General features: G+C 41.3%; 1 protein-coding gene across 1 annotated transcript in view; it reads left to right on the forward strand.

The window, feature by feature from the left end:
- LOC122986857 (NLR family CARD domain-containing protein 3-like) overlaps positions 1–14,582 on the forward strand; it is a 934,102-nt gene that overhangs the window by 731,828 nt on the left and 187,692 nt on the right. The window lies entirely within an intron of this gene.

The following is a 14,582-nucleotide window of genomic DNA, read 5'->3' on the forward strand; positions in this document are numbered from 1 at the left end:
AGTGTCTTGTTTATAGTTTGAAAACCAATAGAAGCACAGATGAGTGAAGAATAACCTTATTTGGAGGTGGTAATGGTGAGGATTTGGTGAAGGGTTTTAATACTATTGTCCAGAAGTAGACAGAAGAATTGAGTGTCATTGCACAGTGTTTCACTTGTACTGTAACTCTGTTCTCCTCAATCGAGCTTCAATAAAAGTTCCTGAGTAAGACATCCGGGTCTCCTGACGAGTTCTTCACTTTGGGTTAAACAGCTCAAACAATTTCCTTGACAGTGACTGAGCATTAACTGAGCATCATGTCTGCTCAAATAATGAGTCATTTAATAAAACATCCAGAAAAGAGAGTTTTAGGATAAAACTGATGAAACATGAAACCTCTCCACACTGAGAGTTTTCTCTCTGTGGTTCTTGTCGTCCTGAGGGACCGACTCCAGATGTTTGAGTCGAGGGGAACCACAAACATTTAAAAAAGATTACATTTGTTCACAGATGCCAAATTCCTGAGAAGTTCCCAGAATAAGAACAATCTTACTGGTTTCCCTCGACACAGAGCTGACGGGGAGAGATCAGGGATGGATGGAGGATATGTCAGTGTACGGCAGATAGAAACAAACATAACGAGCTCCTTTCAAACAGATCTGTGCAGTTTACAGTCTGTCCTCCACCAGGTAGGTAGAAATCAGAAACAAGTTTATCTATATGAAGGTTTTTAGATACAAGCAATCTACTGCAGTGTTGAGCTGCATAACAATCAAAATATAATAAAGTCTATGTGTGAGCTGAGTATATGTGTAAAACATGACCAAACATTTTGTCCAGGACTGTTTCCAAAAAGATATTTCCATCTCTAGAGATCATCCGCGTTGAAAAATAAATAAAAACTGGAGCAAAAAGTTTGTTTCTGTTTGACTGTTTCTGTCAGAATACAGCGCAGTATATGTGGAAATATATATGAGCATCAGTACCTCAGATTTGTACTTGCATGCAGTATAAAACACGTGTATTTTGTGAGCGTGTGCAGTAGCAGCAGCTGTGACGGATCCTTGGCTGGATCAACATGTTCTCCTGACTCCGTGCGTCCAGGGACGTCACCTTGTCAATCTTCATTCTGTCCGTGACCTGCACACAGCTGCACGTAAATCTTTATATCTGCTGAGAGAAGAAGAGTCAGCACAGATTTACCTCTCAGATCTGTGGAAACTGTCCCATTTCCACCCTTTTATCTCACGACCACTCAGATTTATGTTGCGACTCCTTGGAAGGGTCACGACCCCTAGATTGGGAACCACTGATCTATAAAACGCAGGTTTAGGAAATATTCATAAAAAGGTTTTTAGCAGATGTTGAGATAATTAATTCAACATGATAGTTTGGCAGAAGTTATGAATGTTAAAATAAAACATGAAATAAAGCAGTATGTTGGTTATGCAGTTACATAACTGCTGCTTTTAACATCAAAAACACGAGATTATCTTCCATAATTGTCATCAGCTGTTCACATTCATCATGTTTGTAGCCACGAGGCAATGAACGTTTCTTACAGTGTTGTGACCGAGTCAAACTCTGTTAGCAGTTAAACTTTCTGCAGGAACAATGTGGTAAAAATCTCAGCAGGACAAGAAACACAGGATGGATGAGGTGAAAACACCTGAACCAGAACCAGGACAGGGACCAGAGCAGAAACCGGAGCCTCGCTGTAGCTCTTAGACTACGATAAGCTTCTGGAACTCTCTGCAGTAAGATTGTGTCCTGATATTGAATTTATATATGAACCTGACAGCAATGATCCAGACATCATGTGATGAAGTATTTAGTGTTTTTCACGTCTCTGTATTTATCTCCTCATTCTCCAGAACTTCTGCTGGACTCTGGTCCCACTACCTGTCTGCTGGACCTGATACCATCCAACCTTCTACAGAACATTTCCCCCACAGACACACACATCATCAACTCCTCACTTACAACGGGTTTGTTCCCTGCCGCATTTAAGCAAGCTCAAGTCACCCTGCTGCTCAAAAAACCTGCACTCAACCAGACGAACAGAATACTGGAGCGCACAGTCTTTAACCGGATTCCTCTCTGAGAACAACAACTCGAATCAGTCTGGCTTAAAGTGAGGTCACTCTACTGAGACTGCACTCCTGTCTGTTATGGAATCACTGGGTTCAGCTGGAGCTGCTGGTCAGTGCTCAGCTCTACTGCTGCTGGATCTGTCAGCTGCCTTTGACACGGTTAACCACTAAATCCTCCTCTCCACACTCACTGAGTTTGGTATCTCAGGATCTGCCGTCCACTGGTTTTTGTCTGGTCTTCAACCAGCCCAAAACAGCACATGTCACCCCGCTGTTCATCTCCCTCCACTGGCTCCCAGTTGCTGCCCGCATCAAATTCAAAACCCTGACACTCGCTTACAAAACAGCAACTAAAACAGCTCCCGCCTACCTGAACTCCCTCATTCAGGTCTAAACTCCCTCCGGCTCACTACGCTCTGCCAATGATAGGTGGAATGAGTTACCAAACTGGTTTGATCCGCAGAGACCCTCTCCATCATGCGCTGCCTGATGGCACCTGCGTCCAATCAGTCCTGAACTCAGCTTTATGGCTCTTACTCTCCTGACTGGATCCCTGCTTGTGTTGTATCAGCTCTCAGATGTACGTTGCTTTGGATAAAAGCGTCTGCTAAATGAAATTGTAATTGTATTTGGTTGTGTTTCCGTTTGCTTTCCCTCCTCTTTCTTTCCCTCTCTTGCCACTAACCCCCACACACATATACACACACACACACACCTTTCTTACACATCTGACAGTCAGATAGCGTGGGACTCAGCGCCGCTCTGCCCCTCGTTATCTACCATCAGACACGTGTGTTTGATAAACTGAAGTGGGTGAGTGCAGAGACGCCGAGGCCCAGGCGGTGTCATCTTGCTATTGTCACATCTGCCATTTGGTTCTCATGTGATGTGATTTCCTAACATGGTCACATCCGCATTTTGATTTTCATGTGATATCATCTCACAAGATCACGTCCGCCATCTTGCTTACACACACACACGAATGCACGCACGCTCCCGCTTGCATGTTTTCACTGTACACAGCTGTTAGTTTTATGTATGTTTGTAAACTCTGTTTATTGTTTAATAAAGACTAATATCTTCAAGAGACGTCTTTTGTGTTTATATGTTGTGAAAAGTGGCTGATTGAGAGTCAGAGATGAGCAGCTCCTGTTTGTGAAGTGGATGGACACAAGAGAGGTGTCTGATGAGAGGGAGGAAAACCAGCGCTGGCTATGAGAGGGTGGCAGTTCCAAGACCTACTGCTTTAGGGGAGTACAACCGCTTCATGGTTGGTCGACGTCTCTGACCAGCTCATTGGATACTACTCCACATGCAAAAAGAGTGCAAAGTGGTACAAGACAATTTTGTATCACTTTTTTTGACGTTGCTGCTACAAACAGCTGTGTGCCACCAGAGGTGAGCAGCCATGACGCACCAGGCCTTCCAGGAGCTTCTCTCTGCTGAGCTGCGTGGAGTCCCTGGACCTCTGAGAAGCACCTCAAGAGAGGCAGCAGTTCCTTCACACACCTGTAAGATCCATCCAAGAATGTATTCGGTGTGTTTCTGTATTTGGTGTGTTTCTGTATTTGGTGTGTTTCTGTATTTAGTTGTGTTTTCTCAGCTTGCAGCATTTTTTCTGAATGTGCAAATGTAGTTAAATTCTTGAAGATGTTTTCTTCATTTGCTTGTATTTTGTCTTTTTGCATGTGCACTCTTAGTTTGACTGTTAAGTGGATTAGATAACCTGTTTAAACTGTTTTTTTCCAACTTGTCTACTTGCATTTTTTCTTTTTTCATGTCACTGTGTTCACAACTTTCAGACATTTACCTGGTGAGTAAATTGTTATTATCACTGATAGAAATGATGGACTAAACTATGTAAATACAATGGTCTAAAGCAGAATTGTCCTTTAAGATCCAGTTTCCATCAGAATGAGATGACAAAGAGCTGCTGCAATTTACCAAGGAGAGTCTGAAGCCTCCTTTTGTTCCAGGTGGTCCCCCCCCCCCCCCGCTGTTTCTTTCTGTCAGAGTCACAGTGACCCAGGTAAGGAGCTAAAACCCTCATCTGCTTTCATGTCAGGAAAATGAAGCCATTTCACAAACCATCAAGCTGAAGCCAGAGTTCTCTGTCAACATTCAGAAAGCAAAAAGCACTTTCTCTGTTCTGGTTGACGTCTGATGAATTTCTAAGTGAGAAAGTTTGGGGGGAAAAACACATAACACATCAGGGAGAGTCATATTCTGGCATTTGAGTTTTTCATTTTCTCACACTTCAGGGACCAAACAGCAGGAAACAAACAGCTTTGGTCTTTTTCTGTGCAAGATGATTTCTGGTTCCCTACTCAAAGCCTCATGCTGACTGTAAGACTTAAATAACTTAACAGAAAGTCTGCGTTACAAATTAGAGCAGTTTCAAATACTGTTTACCAGGCAGAGACACAGAAAGACACTGTCCAGATGCATTATGGGAAATGTAGGATCCAGTGATTTTTGAGTTTGATCCTTACTAGACTAAAGGTCAGCATATCTCCACGTCTGCAGCTCAGATTTGGATCTTTCTGTTTTTATTCCGACTCTCAAGTTCAGCTCGTTTATGAAAGAGACACTGGAGGACATTTAAATGTTGTCAATGAGGTTCAAGTGTTTGAAAAGGTGACAAATGATATCAGACTGTTGGTCAGTGATCAACCAACTTTTTGTGCCAACCAGAGGTGGAAAGTAACTCAGTACATTTACTCAAGTACTGAAGTACAACGTTGAGGTATTTGTACTTCAAATACTTGAGTATTTCCATGTGATGCTACTTTCTACATTTCAGAGGGAAATATTGTACTTTCTACTCCACTACATTTATTTGACAGCTTTAGTTACTTTTCAGATGAAGATTTGACACAATGGATAATATAACAAGCTTTTAAAATACAACACATTGTTAAAGATGAAACCAGTGGTTTCCAACCTTTTTGGCTTTTGACGTCTTACAAAAAGCAGTGTGTAGTCGGGGTCACATTTCACATGTCTATGAGTTGTTAACAGCTCCACCAAATAGTGATTTTTCCCTCTAAACTTCTCACATGCTTTCATTTCAATAAATGTTCAAATGATCCAATATTTCAGCAAAAATCAAAGATTAGAGAAAAAGTCCAAAAACTGAAAACAGATTTGTGTATCAGAACTTTGTTTTTTCTTCTTTCCTCTCCCATTAATCATCTCACGACCCCTCAGATTTATCTGCTGACCCCTTGGAGGGGCCCGACCCCTAGGTTGGGAACCACTGGACTAAACTAGCTAACTGTATATAAAGTAGTGTAAACTAGCTCCATCTCCAGCGGCTACAACAGTAACATGCTGCTCTAACACTGATGCTTCACTATTAATAATCTAATGATGTCATATATAATAATATATCAGTCAGAGGGACCAAACCACTACTTTTACTGCAATACTTTAACTACATCAAGCTCAGAATACTTATGTACTTTTACTGCAATACTTTAACTACATCAAGCTCATAATACTTATGTACTTTTACTGCAATACTTTAACTACATCAAGCTCATAATACTTATGTACTTTTACTGCAATACTTTAACTACATCAAGCTCATAATACTTATGTACTTTTACTGCAATACTTTAACTACATCAAGCTCATAATACTTATGTACTTTTACTGCAATACTTTAACTACATCAAGCTCATAATACTTATGTACTTTTACTGCAATACTTTAACTACATCAAGCTCATAATACTTGTGTACTTTTACTGTAGTGGGATTTTTCATGCAGGACTTTTACTGGAGTATTTTTACATTGCTGTGTTGGTATTTTTACTGCAGTAAAGGATCTGCCTGCTTCTTCCACCACTGTTGCAAAAAAAATGTTAGTATTAAGAATTTAAACACAGCTAATTTTTGAAGTGTTATTGTGAGTACATATATATCAAATACTTGGATGACACAGTCATTGTGGATACCACTAACCTACCACTAAAAGGCAGCTCCAAGTTGAGATGGACATATTCTCAGAGTGATGTGGGCAGAATTGCCTGCAGAAGAGCTGGTCATTGACTTCCGTCATGGACAATTCACCATTGTCCACCATTCACTACACTGCAGGTCAATGGCCAGGCCATAGAGACAGTGGAGGCATACAAATACCTCGGCACCACAGTTGACCACAAACTCGCCTTTAAACCTAACAGTGAAATCATTATCTCCAAATGTCAGCAACGCCTCCTCTTTCTGAGGAAACTCTGTAAACTCACCAGTCAGTTCTACTTGCTTTCTACAGGTGCTTCGCTGAATCCATCATCACAGTCAATAAAACAGCCTGGTTTGGTGCTGAGAGTAAGATTCACCTTAATCCTCTCAACAAAATCATCAGAATGAGTAGCAGAATCATTGGACTGGACTAAGAACCACTGAGCAGCAGACGGTCTAAAATGAAAGGACTACAGATAGCCTTGGACACCACACACACACACACACACACACACACACACACACTACACAACCAGTACAGCCACCCATATTCAGACTGCAGATACCAGTCACTCCCATTCAAGACCAAGCAGCCATGTCAATCTTTGTGTCTACTTCCATTAGACTCATTAATGCCTGAGCTCCCCTTAGTGACCTTATTTATTACTATTTATCTATGGACATTTTTAAGCACTCTTAACCCTGTTGGTGGACACCTTAAGCTGTTTTAAACTGTTTTAAACTGCACTTGTATGTAGTTGTTTGTCCGGTTATGTAGTGTATAGACACTGACGCTTTTACACAAATGAAGTTACTAAAGGATAATTAAAGTTATTTTGAATTTGAATTGTAATGCTTCTCTGTATGAATACAGCTGAAAATAACGTCAAGCTCCACATGTGCCTTTAAATAAAACGTGGTGCACTGATGGACGTCACTCAGATGTCCCACATGAGCCGAGGCAGTCTGGACCACCAGGTTCTGAATCCTTCTGGCGGATGCTGTCAGAGGGGCTTCCCCGCCTCTCTGTGTAATTGAACACGTTTTCATCCATAAAACAGGGATCTGCTGTGCTGTAATGAAGTCTCATTTACAGAAGTTTTCCATACAGTCACCAGATGTTCATATATCGTGCTGATCCGCTGAAAGCTTCAGACTCAGCAGGGGTTTGGATCAGAACTGTAAATATACAGATGTGTCAGGATGATTATATGTGTGTTTTGTGTCAGCGGTTAAAGGTGTGTGTGTGTCAGGAGTCTGTTTTTGTGTGAAACTGAACATCAGACTTAAAGTCATAACCTTTAAGATTTTCATTATGTCAAAATCCTTTTTCAAAAATCTATTTATACTCATTTATTGCATTTTGTATTGATGCAAAATGTTGTAAAATTGCAGTAATTAATGAAAAAATGATGCTGTGTGGAAGAAAAACTGCTGTTTTACCGTCAGTGAGTTGCGCTACATGTTATGATTTAGACCTTCCTAGAGGCATGTGTATTAGTTATAAGTATTTAGTTGTTACTCAGAGTTATGTAGTGCACCTGCTTTCTGATCTGAGCAGCTCATTTGTAATTTACTGCTGGCTCTAATGTCTCTGTAGCATTTTAATATCTTGAAAATGCCGCAGCACAGATTCACAGTAAACAGAAAGCTGTACACTATATTCAGTGAGTGATAATGCTGGCGGGGTGATGCGCCATTTCTTACACAATCAACCTTTAAGTTTCAGTGCCGAATGAGATCCGAGGGCACAAGACGGAGGTTTAAGATCCAGATTCAATCATGTTTAGGAATGGTGGTGATGGTGATGATGGTGGTGGTGATGATGGTGGTGGTGGTGATGGGTATGGTGGTGGTGATGGTGGTGATGGTGGTGATGGTGGTGGTGGTGATGGTGATGGTGGTGATGGTGATGGTGGTGGTGATGGTGGTGGTGATGGTGGTGGTGATGGTGGTGGTGATGGTGATGGTGATGGTGGTGATGGTGATTGTTGTGATGGTGGTGGTGATGGTGGTGATGATGGTGGTGGTGATGGTGATGGTGATGTGGTGGTGGTGATGGTGATGGTGGTGGTGATGGTGGTGATGGTGATGGTGATGGTGGTGGTGGTGATGGTGATGGTGATGTGGTGGTGGTGATGGTGATGGTGGTGGTGGTGATGGTGATAGTGATGGTGGTGATGGTGGTGGTAGTGATGGTGATGGTGATGGTGGTGATGTTGGTGGTGGTGATGGTGATAGTGATGGTGATGGTGGTGATGGTGGTGGTAGTGATGGTGATGGTGATGGTGGTAGTGATGGTGGTGGTGATGGTGCTGATGTTGGTGGTGGTGATGGTGTTGTGACGGTGATGGTGGTGGTGGTAGTGGTGGTGATGGTGGTGATGGTGGTGATGTTGGTGGTGGTGGTGATGGTGGTGATGGTGATGGTGATGGTGGTGGTGGTGATGGTGATGGTAGTGGTGACGGTGATGGTGATGGTGGTGATGGTGATGGTGGTGGTGACGGGGTGATGGTGATGGTGGTGATGGTGAGGGTGATGGTGGTGGTGGTGATGGTGATGGTAGTGGTGACGGTGATGGTGATGGTGGTGATGGTGATGGTGGTGGTGACGGGGTGATGGTGATGGTGATGGTGGTGATGGTGATGGTGGTGGTGGTGATGGTGATGGAGGTGGTGGTAGTGATGGTGGTGGTGATGATGGTGATGTTGATGGTGGTGATGGTGGTGTGACGTGATGGTGGTGATGGTGGTGGTGGTAATGATGGTGATGGTGGTGGTGGGGGTGGTGATGGTGATGGTGATGCTGATGGTGGTGATGGTGATGGTAGTGGTGACGGTGATGGTGATGGTGGTGGTGATGGGGTGATGGTGATGGTGGTGATGGTGATGGTTATGGTGGTGATGATGATGGTGATGGTGGTGGTGGTGATGGTGATGGAGGTGGTGGTGATGGTGATGGAGGTGGTGGTAGTGATGGTGGTGGTGATGGTGATGTTGGTGGTGGTGATGGTGGTGTGACGGTGATGGTGATGATATAGCATTTATTCAGTGTTCTGGTTGCTTTGTATGTTTTATATTAATAAATCCCCTGATTTAGGTGTTTTGAAAAGTGTTTGTTTTGTTTTAAGTTGGGTAAATGGTGGATTGTTACTGCCCCATAGTGGTGGTGGTCGGGGGGGGGGGGGGGGGGGGGGGGACCTGGAAATGTGCAGAATATGTCCTCTTTAAACTAAATGTGAAATGTTTGGATCATTTTATGGTTTGGTTGGTGGCTCCTGGATTGGAGGGTTCTGCTGGTTGAACTGGGACTCATTCATTCAATATTTCTATAATTTTCACCACAGCCATGAATATAGCAAAACTAGTTTCTGTGATTTGTGCTCTGACGTCTTGCAGTCTTGAAGAACAGTCCTGAACCTCTTTTTGTACCAGACACACAGAGGTCACTGACTCTGGAGAATATGACTCCATGAATGTTGAACTCTTCCTTTAAACAGTTGTGAAACTGTCAGTGTGTCATTGCACAATCCCCCCCCAGCACTGATCTCTTCTGCCATCTGAGGATAAAGTTTAGTTGTGAAGCTTTTGGATTCCTGTTGGTTCTTTGTTATCCTGCAGTTTCACGCTGCATTGAATCTGTATCAACCATCAGACCTGCTGAACACCGAGAGCAGCCAGAGGACACACATCTGCTTCCACTTACCTCTGTGTGTGTGTGTGCAGATTATGAATGAACCCAATCGAGTGTGACTTCTGGAACTTGTGCCGCTGTACTTTCTGCAAAACAGTGCAACCCACCCCCCATCAGCACCCTCATACACACACGGTTCTGTTGTTAGTGAACAGCATGTGCAGGTGTGTTGAAGAGTTATGACCTCAGACTGCATGAAGGTAAACATCCATCTTTGTCTCTAAAATTAAAAATGTTTGTTCTTTGTGCAGCAGCCATTTTAAACCACAGTTCAACAGTCTAACTGAAATATTTGCAGAGCAGCAGCTCCCCGCTCTTTAAAGATAGCCCACTCCTCCCACCCGGGTTTCTCAACCTGGTTCCCAATGATTAAAGAAAGAGGAGAAGAAAATTATATTTTTGGGATACTTTCAGCACTTGTGGTCTCCACAAATTCTTCAAAGTCTAAAAAGAAAACATTGATGTTTGGTTTAACTGTTCCACACTGAGACCACGAGCTGGGATCCTGTGATGAGGGTTCAGGCTGAAATTGCTTCATTGTTAAAGGCCACTGACCACTGACTCGGCCCTCATCAGCCTTGAAAGATTGTCAGAGCAGATTTATGGCTCCTTAAGAAGACTCAGCCGTGTGTTTCCACAAACACTGAGCACACAGTCAGCAGAGAGTCTGGATGAATCCTCTGAATGTGAGCTGCTGTTCGTGTGTTTTTCTTTCACCCACATGAGTAGACAGATCTGTCCGCTCTCCTCCCACCTGTCCTGTCAGCCGCTGCACTGATCTGAGACGCTGCCGGGAATGTTGGCGGTTTGACTGGAGAGGAGCTTAAAATAGAAACTTATCTTCTCATCTCATCTCTTGTTTTGGTTCCTGGGCCGAGTTTTGGATTCATCTGGTTGTGAAAGAGCAGCCGGCCATTAGCTCCTGATGAAAACGTGACATGTTTCATTACCTGCAGCTATCAGATGTATTGTACCATGTTAGCAGAGAAACACACCTCCACACTCTGCAAGACAAAGAAATCCATCTCAACCGTATGAAGGTTGAGGCCCCCTAGAGGCTGGAATGTTCATTACACCTCACAGTTCTTTAAGATGGTAAATGGTAAATGGGCTGCATTTATATTGCGCCTCTCTAGTCTTCTGACCAGTCAAAGCGCTTTACAATACATGTCAACATTCACACACTGATGGCAGAGGCTGCCATGCAAGGTGCCATCTGTTCATCAGACCTGATCTAATGCCCAAGGACACTTCGACATGCGGAGCCGGGGATCAAATCGGTGATCTTCTGATTAGTGGACGACCTGCTCGACCTCCTGAGACAGAGGAGAAACACACTGAACTCAGCGAGCTGGGCCGGTTTGAGATTTCTCTACAAAAACTGTGGATGTTGTGAGATGTCATGAGGAGCTTGATGGGTTCGCTGCTGTATGCTGAAGCATAACTTTTTTGTTGTATAAAATGTGTTTTTTACATCCTCCTCCATCAAACTAATTAGAAAAATTCCTAATTCTATGATTTATCATCTCCAGTTTATGGACCTTGTTAATTGCGTCCCTCCATTTGCTGGTTTGTGGTGTCGTTGGTTTGGCTGTTTGAGCAGAGCTGTAAATAGAGAACTGCCAGAAAACCTCCTGAAACAGCAGCTCTCTGTTTTCATGGCTCACATCAGACTGATGTCTCTTTAAATTCAGACTTATGTATCAGGGTGATGATTGATGTGGAGACTTACTATGAACTGACATGAACCTCCTCAAACATGAAACTACATGTCAGGATTACAGAGAAAGCAAACAGAGACAACAGGAACTGAAGCGAAGCCTGTGAGATAAAACGGGTTCAGATAGACTGAAAATAGCTCTGTGTTAAGGAAACAGAGTCTGTGTTCATGTGGGCCTGTTGTTTCAGGTACAGATGACATATGATACCATCCAGATGGTCCAGTTGCAGTAACTGCTGCGGAGTGACATCACACCGCCATGAAGCAACAGATGATTCTGTGTTCTGTGTTTGGATGAAGACATTTCTCAGCAATCTCGTGATCAGCAGATTTCACCACAGCTGCTGGTTCGGGAAAGATGGAGCTCTCAGATAAAAACTGAAGACCTCAACAGTCTATTTGTTTTTGTTTTATTGTCTTCCTTTTCATATGTGGAGTTATTTCACTCATTTTCCGATCTTTACATTTTGCTTGTTTTGCTTTTTCTTGTTTAATTGATCAATGTGATTTTAAATTGTTGTTTGTTTTGTTGTTGCTGGTTTTATGTGGATCTCAGGAGGACAGAGACCACTTTATGGAGGCTGATGGGGATCCAAATAAAGAATAATGAATAAAGGAAACATGACAGGTTGGTTTATTTTAACATTTAAGTTAACCACAATCTTCCCCTAACCGTAAAGCATCGACAACATACAGGACTGTGCAAAAGTTTTAATGTTTAGATTCTTATCCATTATGCAATACCATCAGGGAGGCGTCTGATCGGTCCCAAATGTATTGATGACATGCCGATGACCCCGAGCATACAGCTAGAGCCATAAAGAACTATTTCCAGCAACAAGAAGAATGATGAGTCCTGCAACAGATGGTTTGGCCCCCACAGAGCCCTGATCTCAACATCATGGAGTCAATCTGGGATTAACATGAAGAAGCACCTGAGATGGCCTAAATAATAAATCCACAGGAGGACATTCTTTCTCCAGGATGGTTACAACAACCTGCCTGCAAGTCACCATGAAAAACTGTGTTTAAGTGAACCGAGGAGAACTGCTGCTGTTTTAAAGGCAAAGCTGCTTTAGGTTTCTGCTGTTTACTCAATTTTTTAAGACGTTAATTAATAAATTAAAATAATTTATGGCAATATTTTTGAAAGCATTCTCACTTTACTTTTAGTGCCTAAAACTTTTGCACAGTACTGTATATTTCTATAAATCTACAGTCTGATGTGTCAGTGTGTACGTAGTGATGAACCTACAGAGAATCATCAGTGACTCTGCAGCTCCCTTCGGCTTTACAGAGCTTAATAGCCAGTTTCAGCTAATAAGGCAGTTGTGAATATCATAAAGAAAAAACAAATATGTTTTGCATTTGTGCTTACATTTGAGATCATGCAGATAAAGCCTGTTGTGGTGCATAATTTAATTGTGATTTAACCATCAAATCCTGCACCAAACCGCAAGATTAAAGGTGAAACTCACGACTGGGGATAAAACAGATAAACAAGCGCTGAGTAACATTACCGCTAGCGAGGAGGACATGGATGCAAATTTATTATCCACAACGTTTTCCAGGTGACCCTTTAATGAAAAGTTGGAGTTATATATAGTACTGATGCATATATATATATATATATATATATATATATATATATATATATATATATATATAATACTGATATATATAATACTGCTACATATATATATAATACTGATATATATAATACTGCTACATATATATATATATATATAATACTGATATATATAATACTGCTACATATATATATAACTGATATATATAATACTGCTACATATATATATATATATGTAACTGATATATATAATACTGCTACATATATATATAATACTGATATATATAATACTACTACATATATATATAACTGATATATATAATACCACTACATATATATATAACTGATATATATAATACTGCTACATATATATATAACTGATATATATAATACTGCTACATATATATATAACTGATATATATAGTACTGCTACATATTTATATATAATACTTATATAAATAATACTGCTACATATATATATATAATACTGATATATATGATACTTATATATATAGTACTGATACATATAATATTGCTACATATATATATAACTGATATATATAATAGTGCTACATATATATAACTGATATATATAGTACTGCTACATATTTATATATAATACTTATATAAATAATACTGCTACATATATATATATATAATACTGATATATATGATACTTATATATATAGTACTGATACATATAATACTGCTACATATATATATGTCACATCTTGCCTGGACTTTGGGTGTTTTTTTGGTCTTATGTTGTGTTCTGTGGGGTCTCCTGGTTTTGCACGTCTGTTTAGTCCCTCGGTTCATAAGGGTTTTCTTGTGTGATTTGGGTGGTGGGTTTTGGAGGACTGCATCATTGGTTTGTTGGGTTGTGTGCTTGGGTTTGTGTTTGTGGTTGATTTTGGATGGGTTAGTGTAGATGGCATTAAGTTTGTTTTCTGGGTTTTTGTTCTGTTTCCCTTGTGTGTTCATGTGCTCCTCCACACCTGCCCTGTGTTAGCCTCGTCAGCCCTGCCCTGCTCCCTGTGTGTCCTCAGCCAATCAGCTCCCTGTATGTTTATTCCCCTCTCGAGTTCTCCACCCATCTCCCCACCTGCACCTCATCTCCTTGTTAGTTCAGTTTCTTTAAGTTCTGGTTTTCTGTTCAGTCCTTGTTGGATCGTTTTGTGTTGTTCCTTCTGCCAGTTCTGTTCAGCCCTGTTTACCTGTCCGTGACCATCCACAATTAAAAGAGTTTTTCATCACATCTGCATTCCGTCTTCTGTGTTTGGCTCCAATATGTGTATATATGTATAAATATGTGTATATATGTATGTATATATATGTGTGTGTGTGTGTGTGTGTGTATAATATTATATAATATATATATACAATATTATATGTATATATATATATATATATATACTGAATCGGATTTGGGCCGGCTTGTCACGGTCCACATACGCCCCTCCTTTGTTCTGACCACGTTTAAGCCCCCTTTTGTTCTGGATGACTCAATCACTAACAACTGTTGTTGTTGTGGTCATTAA

The sequence above is a fragment of the Thunnus albacares genome, chromosome 1 (genome assembly GCF_914725855.1).
Source record: "Thunnus albacares chromosome 1, fThuAlb1.1, whole genome shotgun sequence".
Lineage (NCBI taxonomy): Eukaryota > Metazoa > Chordata > Actinopteri > Scombriformes > Scombridae > Thunnus > Thunnus albacares.